This window comes from Mastomys coucha, unplaced genomic scaffold (assembly GCF_008632895.1).
Source record: "Mastomys coucha isolate ucsf_1 unplaced genomic scaffold, UCSF_Mcou_1 pScaffold7, whole genome shotgun sequence".
NCBI lineage: Eukaryota > Metazoa > Chordata > Mammalia > Rodentia > Muridae > Mastomys > Mastomys coucha.
The window spans coordinates 50,171,732-50,182,861 of record NW_022196913.1 but is presented as its reverse complement, the minus strand read 5'-3'; the positions used below and the strand labels follow the sequence as shown (position 1 = coordinate 50,182,861).

At 42.7% G+C, this 11,130-nt stretch overlaps 1 non-coding gene across 1 annotated transcript; it reads left to right on the top strand.

Moving 5' to 3' along the window:
• Positions 1 to 8,553: 8,553 nt before the first annotated feature.
• On the top strand, positions 8,554 to 8,660 carry LOC116082860. Its single transcript, XR_004115483.1, has one exon. It is a non-coding gene; the product is annotated as a U6 spliceosomal RNA (small nuclear RNA).
• The last annotated feature ends 2,470 nt before the right edge of the window (positions 8,661 to 11,130 follow it).

Sequence of the window (11,130 nt, the reverse complement as noted above, 5' to 3'; positions counted from 1 at the left end):
TCTCTCTAGCCTTCTCATAATGAGATGGGAAACAGAGACAAGAGACTCCCTGGGAGTTCTCTAAGGCTATGAGCCTGGTGTGCCAATGATCAAACAACAGTCTTGTTTCAAATGAGGTAGAAAGCAAGAAATAGCATCCAATGCCCTCTGACCTTCATACTAGCACCATTGTGCGTGTGTGCTAACCCCACTGCCCTACTAGGCATGTTGAGGACTGAGCTTGGGAAGCTCACATGCTAGAGACGCATTTATTTGTTGAGCTACAGCTGAAGCTTCAAATATTCCTTTACATTACTATCCTAAGTATTATTAGCCCCTTTTTTGTAAGCTATGGGGTTTGATGGGAAATGTCGATTGCAGTGCCATTTCTAGCCAGGTTTATTCTGAGGTCATCTACACTCTTAAGTGTCACTCAGAATAGCACCTGTGAGGCCTCACTGCTGATTCCACAGCCTTGCTCTTCTCCGTTCCAAATTTAGGTTCTGCTTATCAAGGAACCAATTACAGTCTTCTATCCTGCCTGTATCATATCTGTCATGACTCCTGCTAAGAGCTGCATGGGCACCAGCCAGGGAGCTTCGCAGTCAAACTGCTGTCACTCAAACCAGTTCTCTCCAATCACAGCAGACTCTTGGTTAGTGGAGGTGGGCCCGTTCTGTAAAAGAACTTGAAAAGTCAGCAAATGTGGAACACTTCCCCAAAGGGAAACATCAGGTTAGACACCTGTAAGAAGAATATTCATAGCGTCCTTATTAATCAATCACACACGGCCTTATTTTACATGTGCTTGTGTTTCAGGAAGATTCATATATAGAGAAATGGTAAGTTCATTTGAATCACAGCCTGCAGCTCTCGCAGCTCCTGCCCCAGTGGAGCTTGTATAATTTACACATATATTCTCCCTCAGGCATATTACAATGTCCTCAGCCCTAGGGATACTCTGCCAGCTTCAGCATGATCCTTAAGGAAACCTTACCGCCATATTACTCACAAACACACACATACACACACACAGAGCCCAAAGGTCCAAAGAAATGAAAATAAACAAAAAGCCAAAACCAACCAAACAAAATACATCACTATGCATACCGTGAAGAGACTCTTGCTTATAAGATGATTGGCAAACAAGAAGGCAGAATACTGAATATTGACTGCTCCATCCAGGAGCGCACACCCCAGGCAGTCAACCCAAACAGCTTGCTGCTCAGTACCTACCTTTAAAGCACAGGGAGGTACAGTGAGTATGGGTTTGGGGGCTGTAAATAAACTGTGGCACATAGGTAGACTATTTTCAATTGTAGAGAGACTGAGAGAGGAGTGTGTATGGGGCCAGGGTAGAACAAGAGAGATTGGAACCACTGAAATGGGCTCTCTGGTAAAGACCACATAAGCCGGATTTGATCCCCTGGAACCCACAATGGAAGGAAAAAAAATCTCTCAAAAGTTACCTCCTGACATCCACATGTGGATATATACACACATGTGTCATGAACACAAAACAACAATAATAAATAAAATAATTTAAAGAGGAAGAAAAATCCCTAAAACACATTTTGTTCAAACTGTCTCATTATATCTCATCATATGACAGTTATAAAATTTAAAGGACAAGTTTTAAAAAATAATTAAAGATTGGGTTTGGTCACCATGTGCTATATCATACATAAGTATTGAAATACCACACTGAACCCCCCAATGATATATAATGAATATAAATATATGTATGTATGTATATAATCAATAAATATATAATATACTAACATGATCGAGGTGCATTAATAAAGTTAGGAGGTAGTAGGAGAGTGTTGCTTGATAATATAAGCTGTGGCCAGAAGAAATTATACATATTTGCTTGCGATTCACCGATGGATTCTAAAAGCTGACTCTTCAAGCCAGGATCTCTACAAATTGGTCTTTGGCTATTTGCTGTTCCCTTTCTGCTCCACCCTTCCTAGGCCAGCCTGGGTTCTCCCTCTGCAAGAGCACAGGCAGCGCCGGTCCCACTGAGAACTTGGCTCCTGTGGTGGTTTGAAGAATGGGCCCCACAGGCTCATATATATGAATGCTTAGTCACCAGGGGGTCCTGCTATTTGAGAAGAAATAGAAGGATTGTGGGGTGTGGCCTTGTTGGAGTAGGTGTGGCCTTGTGGGAGGAAGTGTGTTCCGGGATTGAGCTTTGAGGTTCAGAAGCCCACAGCAGGCCAGCATCTCTCTCTCTCTCTCTCCCCTCTCCTTATCTATCTCTGTCTCTTACACACACACACACACACACACACACACACACACACAGACACACACAGACACACACGCATGTGCACACTCCTGCTCTCCCTTCCCACCCCCACCCCACCCCTGCCTCTTTCCTTCCCTCAGTTGCTCTCCATCTTGTTCTCACTCTGTGTGTGGATCAGGTTGTAGCTCTCAGCTACTGCTCCAGCACCCACATGATAGCTCATAACCAGCTACCCCACTAGTTACAGGGGATCAGGTGCCCTCTTTTGGCCTCCCTGGGAACTGCATGCAGGTGGTACATACATACATACATACATACAGGTAAAATACTCATAAAAGAAATCTTAAAAACATATTAATTACCATGTTTCCCTTGATGTCATGAGCCCTGCCCAGCAATTAGACAGGATTAAATGTGTTCCTCCTGGGCTGCAAACAAGGATCCATGGTGCCCTGACCATGACCTCTGGTTCTTAAGGAATTTAGCAATCTAGGAAGGCAAGCACTAGGCTGCATAAGAATAGGGCAGGTAGGTGCATGGAACGGTAAGTCCACCACATCTGAAAATCACTTCTCTGCCCTGGGAGGATTTAGAATTAGAGAAATACCCAAGAGTGCCCACCCCACAGTATTCTTTTGATTTTAAAGTATCTGTCCATCCTTGGCATCCTCAGTGCTTAAGAGAATATGGCCATTTGGAGCAATAGGTTGGTCAGCTGACTCTAATTTAAAATATAAAGTTGAACAATTGAATTAGATTTGCTATTTTAAGTTAACCTTCTTACTAAGTTTAAGAGAACATAAGCTTGAACATATTTATGCTTTAATTTATTAGATTTCATAAGAGTTACTTAAACACATGGGGATAGCTTATTTGTTAAGTCAGATAATTGAAGCACAAAAAGGAAATTTAATACTTAATATATTAAATTTCAATATCCAGGCTAACTATGTCAAGAATGATTTAATTTACAGAGAGGACTAACCATTTTTCATTGATTTGCTCATGTCAGATTTGCTAAACAGAATAATGTAATTAGAATTATAAATCTGAAAATTAAAAAAAAAAAAAGCTCTTGGCTGGATATGGTGGTTTATGCCTATAATCTCAGCACTCCAAGATTAAGTCTAGAGTTCAAGTCCCGCTGAGCTATGGTAGCAAACTTTGGGCTAGCCCCTGCCACAATGTGAGTCTTTGTCTCAAGGGACAAGAGGAATTTTGGTTTTTGTTTGTTTGTTTTAGCTTTAAAATATTACAGATTAATTATCAAACTATGTAGTGAGCTGGTCTGATGCTGCTTGTATTCAAATGCCAAATTCTGTACCCCAAGATCTTGTTGCTATAAGATCCCTGTATAGCAGCTTTTGTTGTATAAACTGCCTCCCCCTTCCCCAGGTTATCCAGGATTGGCTATAAAGATGCCTACATTCTGTATCTGTGCAGAAGAAGGTAGGCAGGACTTTGGTATCCAGGCTTGGGTCTGTGGCAGGGACAATGAGGAGGGAGAAGAGAGAGGAGGAAGAAGGAAGGAGTCACCATGGGGTAAGTGAACTGAGAACATGTGTCCATGCAGGCTGGCCTGTTGGAGTCAGAATGGCCCAAGTAGCGGAACATGGCAAGTGATATCACAGGGTCATTGACAGGTCAGCAGACAAACTAGCATAAAGAGTTGATATCTGCCCAGCTCTAGTGTTTAAAAGGCTTATTATAAATATGAAGGTTTGTGTCTTTTATTTGGGAACTAAATGATCAAAGGTAGAGTAGAAACCTCCCAAATAACATTTACCACAACAAAACTAATTTAATCACTTGCTAACATCTGGATCTGAAATATCCCAAAAGGCCCACAGACCAAAGGCCTGATCTCTACCCTGGCACTATTGGGAGTCGGGGAAATGCACTTTGAGCTGCAGGGCCCAGGGGAAGGTCTTTTGGGTCACTGGAGTGTGACCTTGATGGTGACACTGAGCAGGCAGCTGCCCTTCCTCTCTCTCTTTTTGTTCTCTCATGGGCCTGAGATGAGCAGCCCACTCCTTGACATGATCCTGCCACCACAGGTCACTTTGCCACAGATGCAAAAGCAAGAAGACCAACCCACCCTTGGCTGAAACCTCCAGAACTATGAGCTGAAAGAATCGTTTCTTTTTTGTGTGTGTGTGTGTTTGTTTTTGTTTTTGTTTTTGTTTTTGTTTTTTGAGACAGGGTTTCTCCATGTAGCCCTGGCTGTCCTGGAACTCACTCTGTAGACCAGGCTGGCCTCGAACTCAGAAATCCGCCTGCCTCTGCCTCCCAGGTGCTGGGATTAAAGGCATGCGCCACCACCGCCCGGCTTCGTTTTTTCTTTTTAACTTAACAGTTAGAGGCATTTTGTTATAGTACTGCAAAGCCAACTGATACAGTGCACAAAAACTATCCTAAAGGACACACCAAAAAAAGCCACTAATATAATAAAATGAAATGCCATTAGACAAAGTTTCTATAGTGCCCATTACACTGATGAAAACATTGAGGCTCATTAAGGATAAGTAAAGCTGGGTGTGGTGATGCATGCTTTTAATCCCAGTATTTGAGAGGCAAAGGTGGGAAAATCTCTGTAAGTACAAAGCTAGCCTGGTCTACATAGTGAGTTTCAGGACAGCCAGGGCTACACAGTGAGACACAGAGGTGGAGTGGGGTAGGGTAGATCAGAATATGACCTCAAGTCTCTGATTCTGAAAGCTCAGTTCCTTCTAACAGTACTGGACGGTACCCATGAGATTCGGTTCACATAAAGTGATCCTAAGTAGATAATATTCAGAAATGGTTTGACGTGTCTTCCTTTGTGTTTCTTGTGTCTCAACCAAAAAACTCAATCACTGAGTCGGTTGCCTGTCTTGTGACTGTCACCAAAACTAACAGAAACAGCTTAAATGGTATCAGCCCATCTTAGAGAAGGCACGGAGGAGTTCATGGCGGCGGGAGTGTGTGGCAGAGGCTCTTCATATCACTGGATCAAGGAGCAGGGGAAACTAGCAGGATCCAGAAGAGGGACACTGCGCTTGCCCACTTCTGACTTTTAGGTAGACATCCCAAGGGTTTGAAAACCTTGCAACAGCGCAGGAGCCCACGAAAGCTATTTCAGACTCAGAAAACTCTAATTACCAATGATTATCACGAAGAGTGAGCCTTGAACAATGTGTGGGTGTCCTTCAGGGCAGCTTTACTCTGACATCAGAGGCCACAGGAGTTTCAGGAAGCAAAGGGCAAACATAAACCAAAGCAATTGTCCCATATCAGGAACTATGGCACTCACACCGAAAACTGACCACAGAGACAAACGTGAAACTTTCTGCACTTATGTGTATTTCTGTAAAGTGTTAGGCCAGCAGAGAAAGCAATGAGTTTCACAGCGCCATCTTATGTGTGTGTCCTATTTAGTTCTTATTTGTCTCCATCCACACGACCCCTCCTCCCAACCTCTCTCTCTGGTCTCTTTCTTCCCAGGTTAGTACTCCCTCTACCTTCCTATGTATATTTCAGTGCCCTCTTTAGCTCTCACCTTGCTTATGATCTATCCTTCTATTACATAATCTTCTTTCTAGTAATACACTCACACACACACACACACACACACACACACACACTCATGCACACACACGTGCACATGAGTGCACACACATTTTAAATGTAGGCTCTTCATACATACAGAAAAACCCTGTCTCAAAAAACCAAAACCAAAACCAAAACCAAAAGAATTTCTCTTTCCCCACATATACATTTTCTCTGTGTGAGCCTTTCTGACTGCAGCAAGTAAGAATTTCAAAGCAGTTTTTTTTTCTTTTCTTTCTTTCTTTCTTTTTTTTTTTTTTTTTTTTTTTTTTTTTTTTTTTTTTTTCGGTTTTTCGAGACAGGGTTTCTCTGTGTAGCTATGGCTGTCTTGGAACTCACTCTATAGACCAGGCTGGCTCAAACTCAGAATCTGCCTGCCTCTGCCTCCCAAATGCTGGGATTAAAGGTGTGCGCCACCACCGCCTGGCTCAAAGCAGTTTTAAGATGCATTTATCTGTTGGTTAAGAATGTTGAACTCTTTCTCAGGTATATATTGGTCATCTGTATTTATTTTCTTTTAAGAAAGAATTATCATATTTTGGGGCTGGTGAGATAACTCAGCAGGTAAGAGCACTGACTGCTCTTCCGAAGGTCCTGAGTTCAAATCCCAGCAACTTCATGGTAGCTCACAACCATCCCTAATGAGATCTGACGCCCTCTTCTGATGTGTCTGAAGACAGGTACAGTGTACTTATGTATAATAATTAATACATCTTTGGGCTGGAGTGAGCCAGTTGACCTGAGCGAGCAGAGGTCCTAAATTCATTTCCCAACAACAATATGAAGGCTCACAACTATCTGTACAGCTACAGTGTACTCATATACATACATACATACATACATCTTTAAAAAAAAAGAACTGTCTATTTGGGCACTAGTCTAGTGACTGGAAGATTTGGGAGGGCCAGGTATTTAACTTTTGGTTTCTTTACATATTGTAGATATTAATCCCTTACTGCTGTGTGCTTAGTGAGCAGTTGTCCCCTCTCGTAGGCTGTCTCCCTCCACCCTAGTAATCTTTCTTTTTGCTGGGTAGGAACTTTTTAATTTCATGTCCTCAAAACTGTCAGTTCTTGAGATAAACTCCTGTGCTGCTGGAGACCTTTTCAGAAAGCCTCTGACAACGCCTTTGTCCTGAAGTGTTCTGGTTTTGTTTCTAGCGTTGCTTCCCTTTAGCAGTTTCAAATGGATCAATAAGGTTGTTGTTCCATTTTTAATTGCTTTGGGGGCAGAGTCAGATATATGGGTCTAGTTTCTCCCTTCAACATGCAGACAACCAGTTTTATCAATTTTCTAAAGGAGCTAAGACTCTCTTTTCTCTGAAGTCAAGCATTAGGTGATTTAAGTTGTGTGCATTTATTTCAGAATCTTCCGTTCTATTGCACTGGTTGATGTGTCTGTGCCAGCACCATGCTAGGGTGTTGTTGTTGTTGTTGTTTTATGCTCCATGATACACTTTGAGATGAGGTATGGTATTGTGCTACCATTAGTACTGCTTATTCTGAAAGAGAGTTAATGGTACTTCAATACAAATTTTGGTTTTGTTTTATTTTTAGTTCTATGATAACCCATTTTGATTTAGAGTTTACTTCTTAATTGATTATTGTTGATAATAGAAATTATTTTTTGCTACCAAGTCATCTTGTTGAATTCAGTCTTCAAGTTAGATGACTTTCTTGCAGATATTTTAAAATTACTGTTGTATCACCCTCAAATTCTTTTATTTGAGTATTTATGTCTTTTTGACAGTTTTATTTCTCTTATTTCAGTTTCTGCCTTCCCCCTCTTAATCTTTCTTTCTTTCTTTCCTTCCTTCCTTCCTTCCTTCCTCTCTTCCTTCCTTCCTTCCTTCCTTTTCTTTTCTTCTGTATGGAGCACTGACTGATTCTGCTTTCATTTAGGTACCCTGAGAAGCTGGAGATCAACCTCCAAGAGGTCTTTAAAGAATGTTCTGGAGTTCGTAAGGGGAAGTAGTAAGGAAGCAAGATTGAGATGCTTAGCCAAGGCTCAACCTTAGCAGAGAGCACACCTGATTCCACACTTCAAGCAGAGACCCCTTTAGATATGTCCACCTTGAGGCAAAAGGGCTAGGCCTTTGTCCTCCAGCCTTGACCTGTCCTTAGACCTCCTTGACATGCCTCTGACTTAGCTGTCCTCTTTAGCCAGGGCAATCCCCACAGAGTCTGACTGTTCTGGGCTGCCTGCCAGTAGCACTCCAAAGAGCAGGGGAACATGTCCTTCACTCCTGAGCAGAGATCTGGGCCAAGAACTCCAAGCCTGCTCTAATTTGCTTTCTTTTGTTATGATAAAGCACTATGGCCAAATGTAATTTGGGAATGGAAGGGTTAATTTGATTTACACTTTTAGGTCACAGTTCATCATTTAGGGACAGTAGGATGGGAACACAGCACAAGAATGGAAAGCAGATGTACTTGATATTTCCTGAGGCATTACATCCAGGCAGGTAACTCACTCACGGTCATGAAAGTACAGTAGAAACCACCACGGAGGAGCACTGCTTGCTGGCTGGCTCATGCCCAGTTAGCCTCCTTATAGATCGAAGAACCACCTGCCCAGGGAATGGTACCACCCACAGTGGATAGGACACTCTTACATTAATTAGAAATCAAAACACTTCCTCACAGACCAATAAAAAGAATTACTCAATCTAGACACCATTTTCCCAGGCAATATTAGACTGTCAACTTGATGATGCTAATTGTAGCAGTTCCATGCTTGTTTTTGTAGCATAAATACTAAAATTGTAACACTACTGAGAATGTTGGCGAGGCCCCTGGACAAGGATAATAGTCAAACTTACAAAGCGTTTCATATTTTCATACCTTTAAACAAAGGTTACATTCAACACTAATCAGAAAAATCTGTTTTCATAGAATGAGAGTGAATACAGAGGAGACTCGTGACTGCCTAAAATGCTGAGAATAAGTGATAGACAAGGGTTCAGCCCTAACAAGGCATTTACATCATACCTTCTAAGGCTCATCCATCTCTCTAGCCTTAACACCCTACTTAACAACAAAGTCCACTGTCCAGTGAGGTTATTCCCTTGTGATTACACAGCTGGCTGGGAGTTGTGGTATGTGTGTGTGTGTGTGCACGCGCGCGCGCTGCACTTTACACCTGTGTCTGTATGTGGACACATGCCTCAGGCTACATGTCCTCTCTGTCACTCTGCAGCTAATTCTTCTGAGAAAGTCTCTCACCAAACCTGGAGCTAGGCTGGCAGCCAGCAACCCCCAGAAGTCTCCTGTCTCTTCCCTGCACCTCCAGCACAGGGGTTACAGAGCCCACATCATCATGCCCAGCTTTTAACCTGGATTCTGGGAATCTAAACTCAGGTTCTCATGCTTGCTGAGCCATCTCCCCAGCCCTGGCACTCTGAATTCTAAAGACCCAAATCAAGAGATAAAAATGGATATCACAGAATTCAGTGTTCATAGATATGAAGCAAAAGTCTCCTTTTTCTTGCTTCTGAGTTGAAACTTGAAAAACATTCTGTCATATGACCATGTGCATAGATAAATATGCAGTAGAATGTCTCCATCTCAATGAGTGGAACTGGGAGAATTTTGCTGGACTCAGAACACCCCTCTATGGACACAAACTGTCTTAGTCAGGGTTTCTATTCCTGCACAAACATCATGACCAAGAAGCAAGTTGGGGAGGAAAGGGTTTATTCAGTTTACTTCCACATTGCTGTTTATCACCAAAGGAAGTCAGGACATGGAACTCAAGCAGGTCAGGAAGCAGGAGCTGATGCAGAGGCCATGAAGGGATGTTCCTTACTGGCTTGCTTTGGTGATAAACAGCAATGTGGAAATAAATTGAATAAACTCTTTCCTCCCCAACTTGCTTCTTGGTCATGATGTTTGCACAGGAATAGAAACCCTGACTAAGACAAATTGGTACCAGGAGTGGGGTATTCCTGTGACAACCTGACCATGTTTTGGGGAGGACTGTGGAAGGACTTTGGAAGTTTGAGCTAGAAGAGCCATTAGTTGTTAAGAACTCTGTGGGATGTTCTGTAGGAGCTTGGAAGATCATGTTGAGAACAGTGCAGAACATGGAGGCCTGGCTTGTGAAATTTCAGAGGGAAGATTAAAGACTCTTTATCAGGGCCATGTTGTTTTGATTGTGAAGATTCTGTGGTTTTGGTTAGCTGTGGCTGAAGAATCAGCTGTGATTAACAAGATACCAAAACTACTAAAGCAAAAACTTTTCATTACTGGGACTATTGATGCTGGTTAGCTGGAGCTAAGAAATTAGCGGTGATTAAGAAGAGACCAGCATCATTGAGGTGACATCTTCTGGGAAGTGTTTTCTGAGAGCACAAAGAGGCTGTGTTCTAGAGATAGCCAAGGTTGTACCTTCTGCTGCAGCAGGACTTGGTAATCAGGGTTAGGGTTAAGGTTAGGTCACCCAGGTGGTACTGGTTTTGAAGCCATGAAGTGATCATAAAGAACAGCTGAGGCTTGGCACAGTGAGAGGCCATGGAAGGCCTTTGGTGAAGGGGCAGCCTCAGTTTGCAATTGATTGCCCAGAACTGAAGGGGTCATACAAAGGAGTTGAGGCTTGGCACTGTGAAGACAGTCTATGAGAGGCTATTGGTGAAGCCTAGTTACAGCAGAAGACAGCAGTGTTTTGGAAATGTCAGTACCATGCAATGACCACCAAGGACTGCAGCAGCAGTGGAATATAGGCATCTGCAGCCTAGAAGACAAGATGTGTGCTATAAAGGGCAGAGCTGGAGAAGTGACCAAAGCCCTTAGAGGAGCCCAGAAAGTCGTGATCTTCTGGGCCCCAGACATTGGTTTTGCTTTTAATTATGACTGTGCCCTGATATTTTTCCCTCTTGAAGGAAGAAAGTATTTTAGTGGAGCCCACAGTTAAGAGACTTTGAATTTTAAAAGATATTAGACATTTTAAATGGATTGAACTTTTAATATGTAAAGACTGTGGGTCTTTAGATCTTGGGGATGAATAAGAAAGTAAGGGTTGAGGCTTAATAGTGATGTGTTTGTGTATGTCAAGTTGACGAGGGGTCAATTGTACTGGCTGGTTTTGTGTGCCAACTTGACACAAGTTGGAGTTATCACAGAGAAGGGAGCTTCAGTTGGGGAAGTGCCTCTATGAGATCCAGCTGTGGGGCATTTTCTCAATTAGTGATCAAGGGGGTGGGGCCCCTTGTGGGTGGGGCCATCCCTGGGCTGGAAGTCTTGGGTTCTATAAGAGAGCAGGCTGAGCAAGCCAAGGAAAGCAAGCCAGTAAGGAACATCCCTCCATGGCCT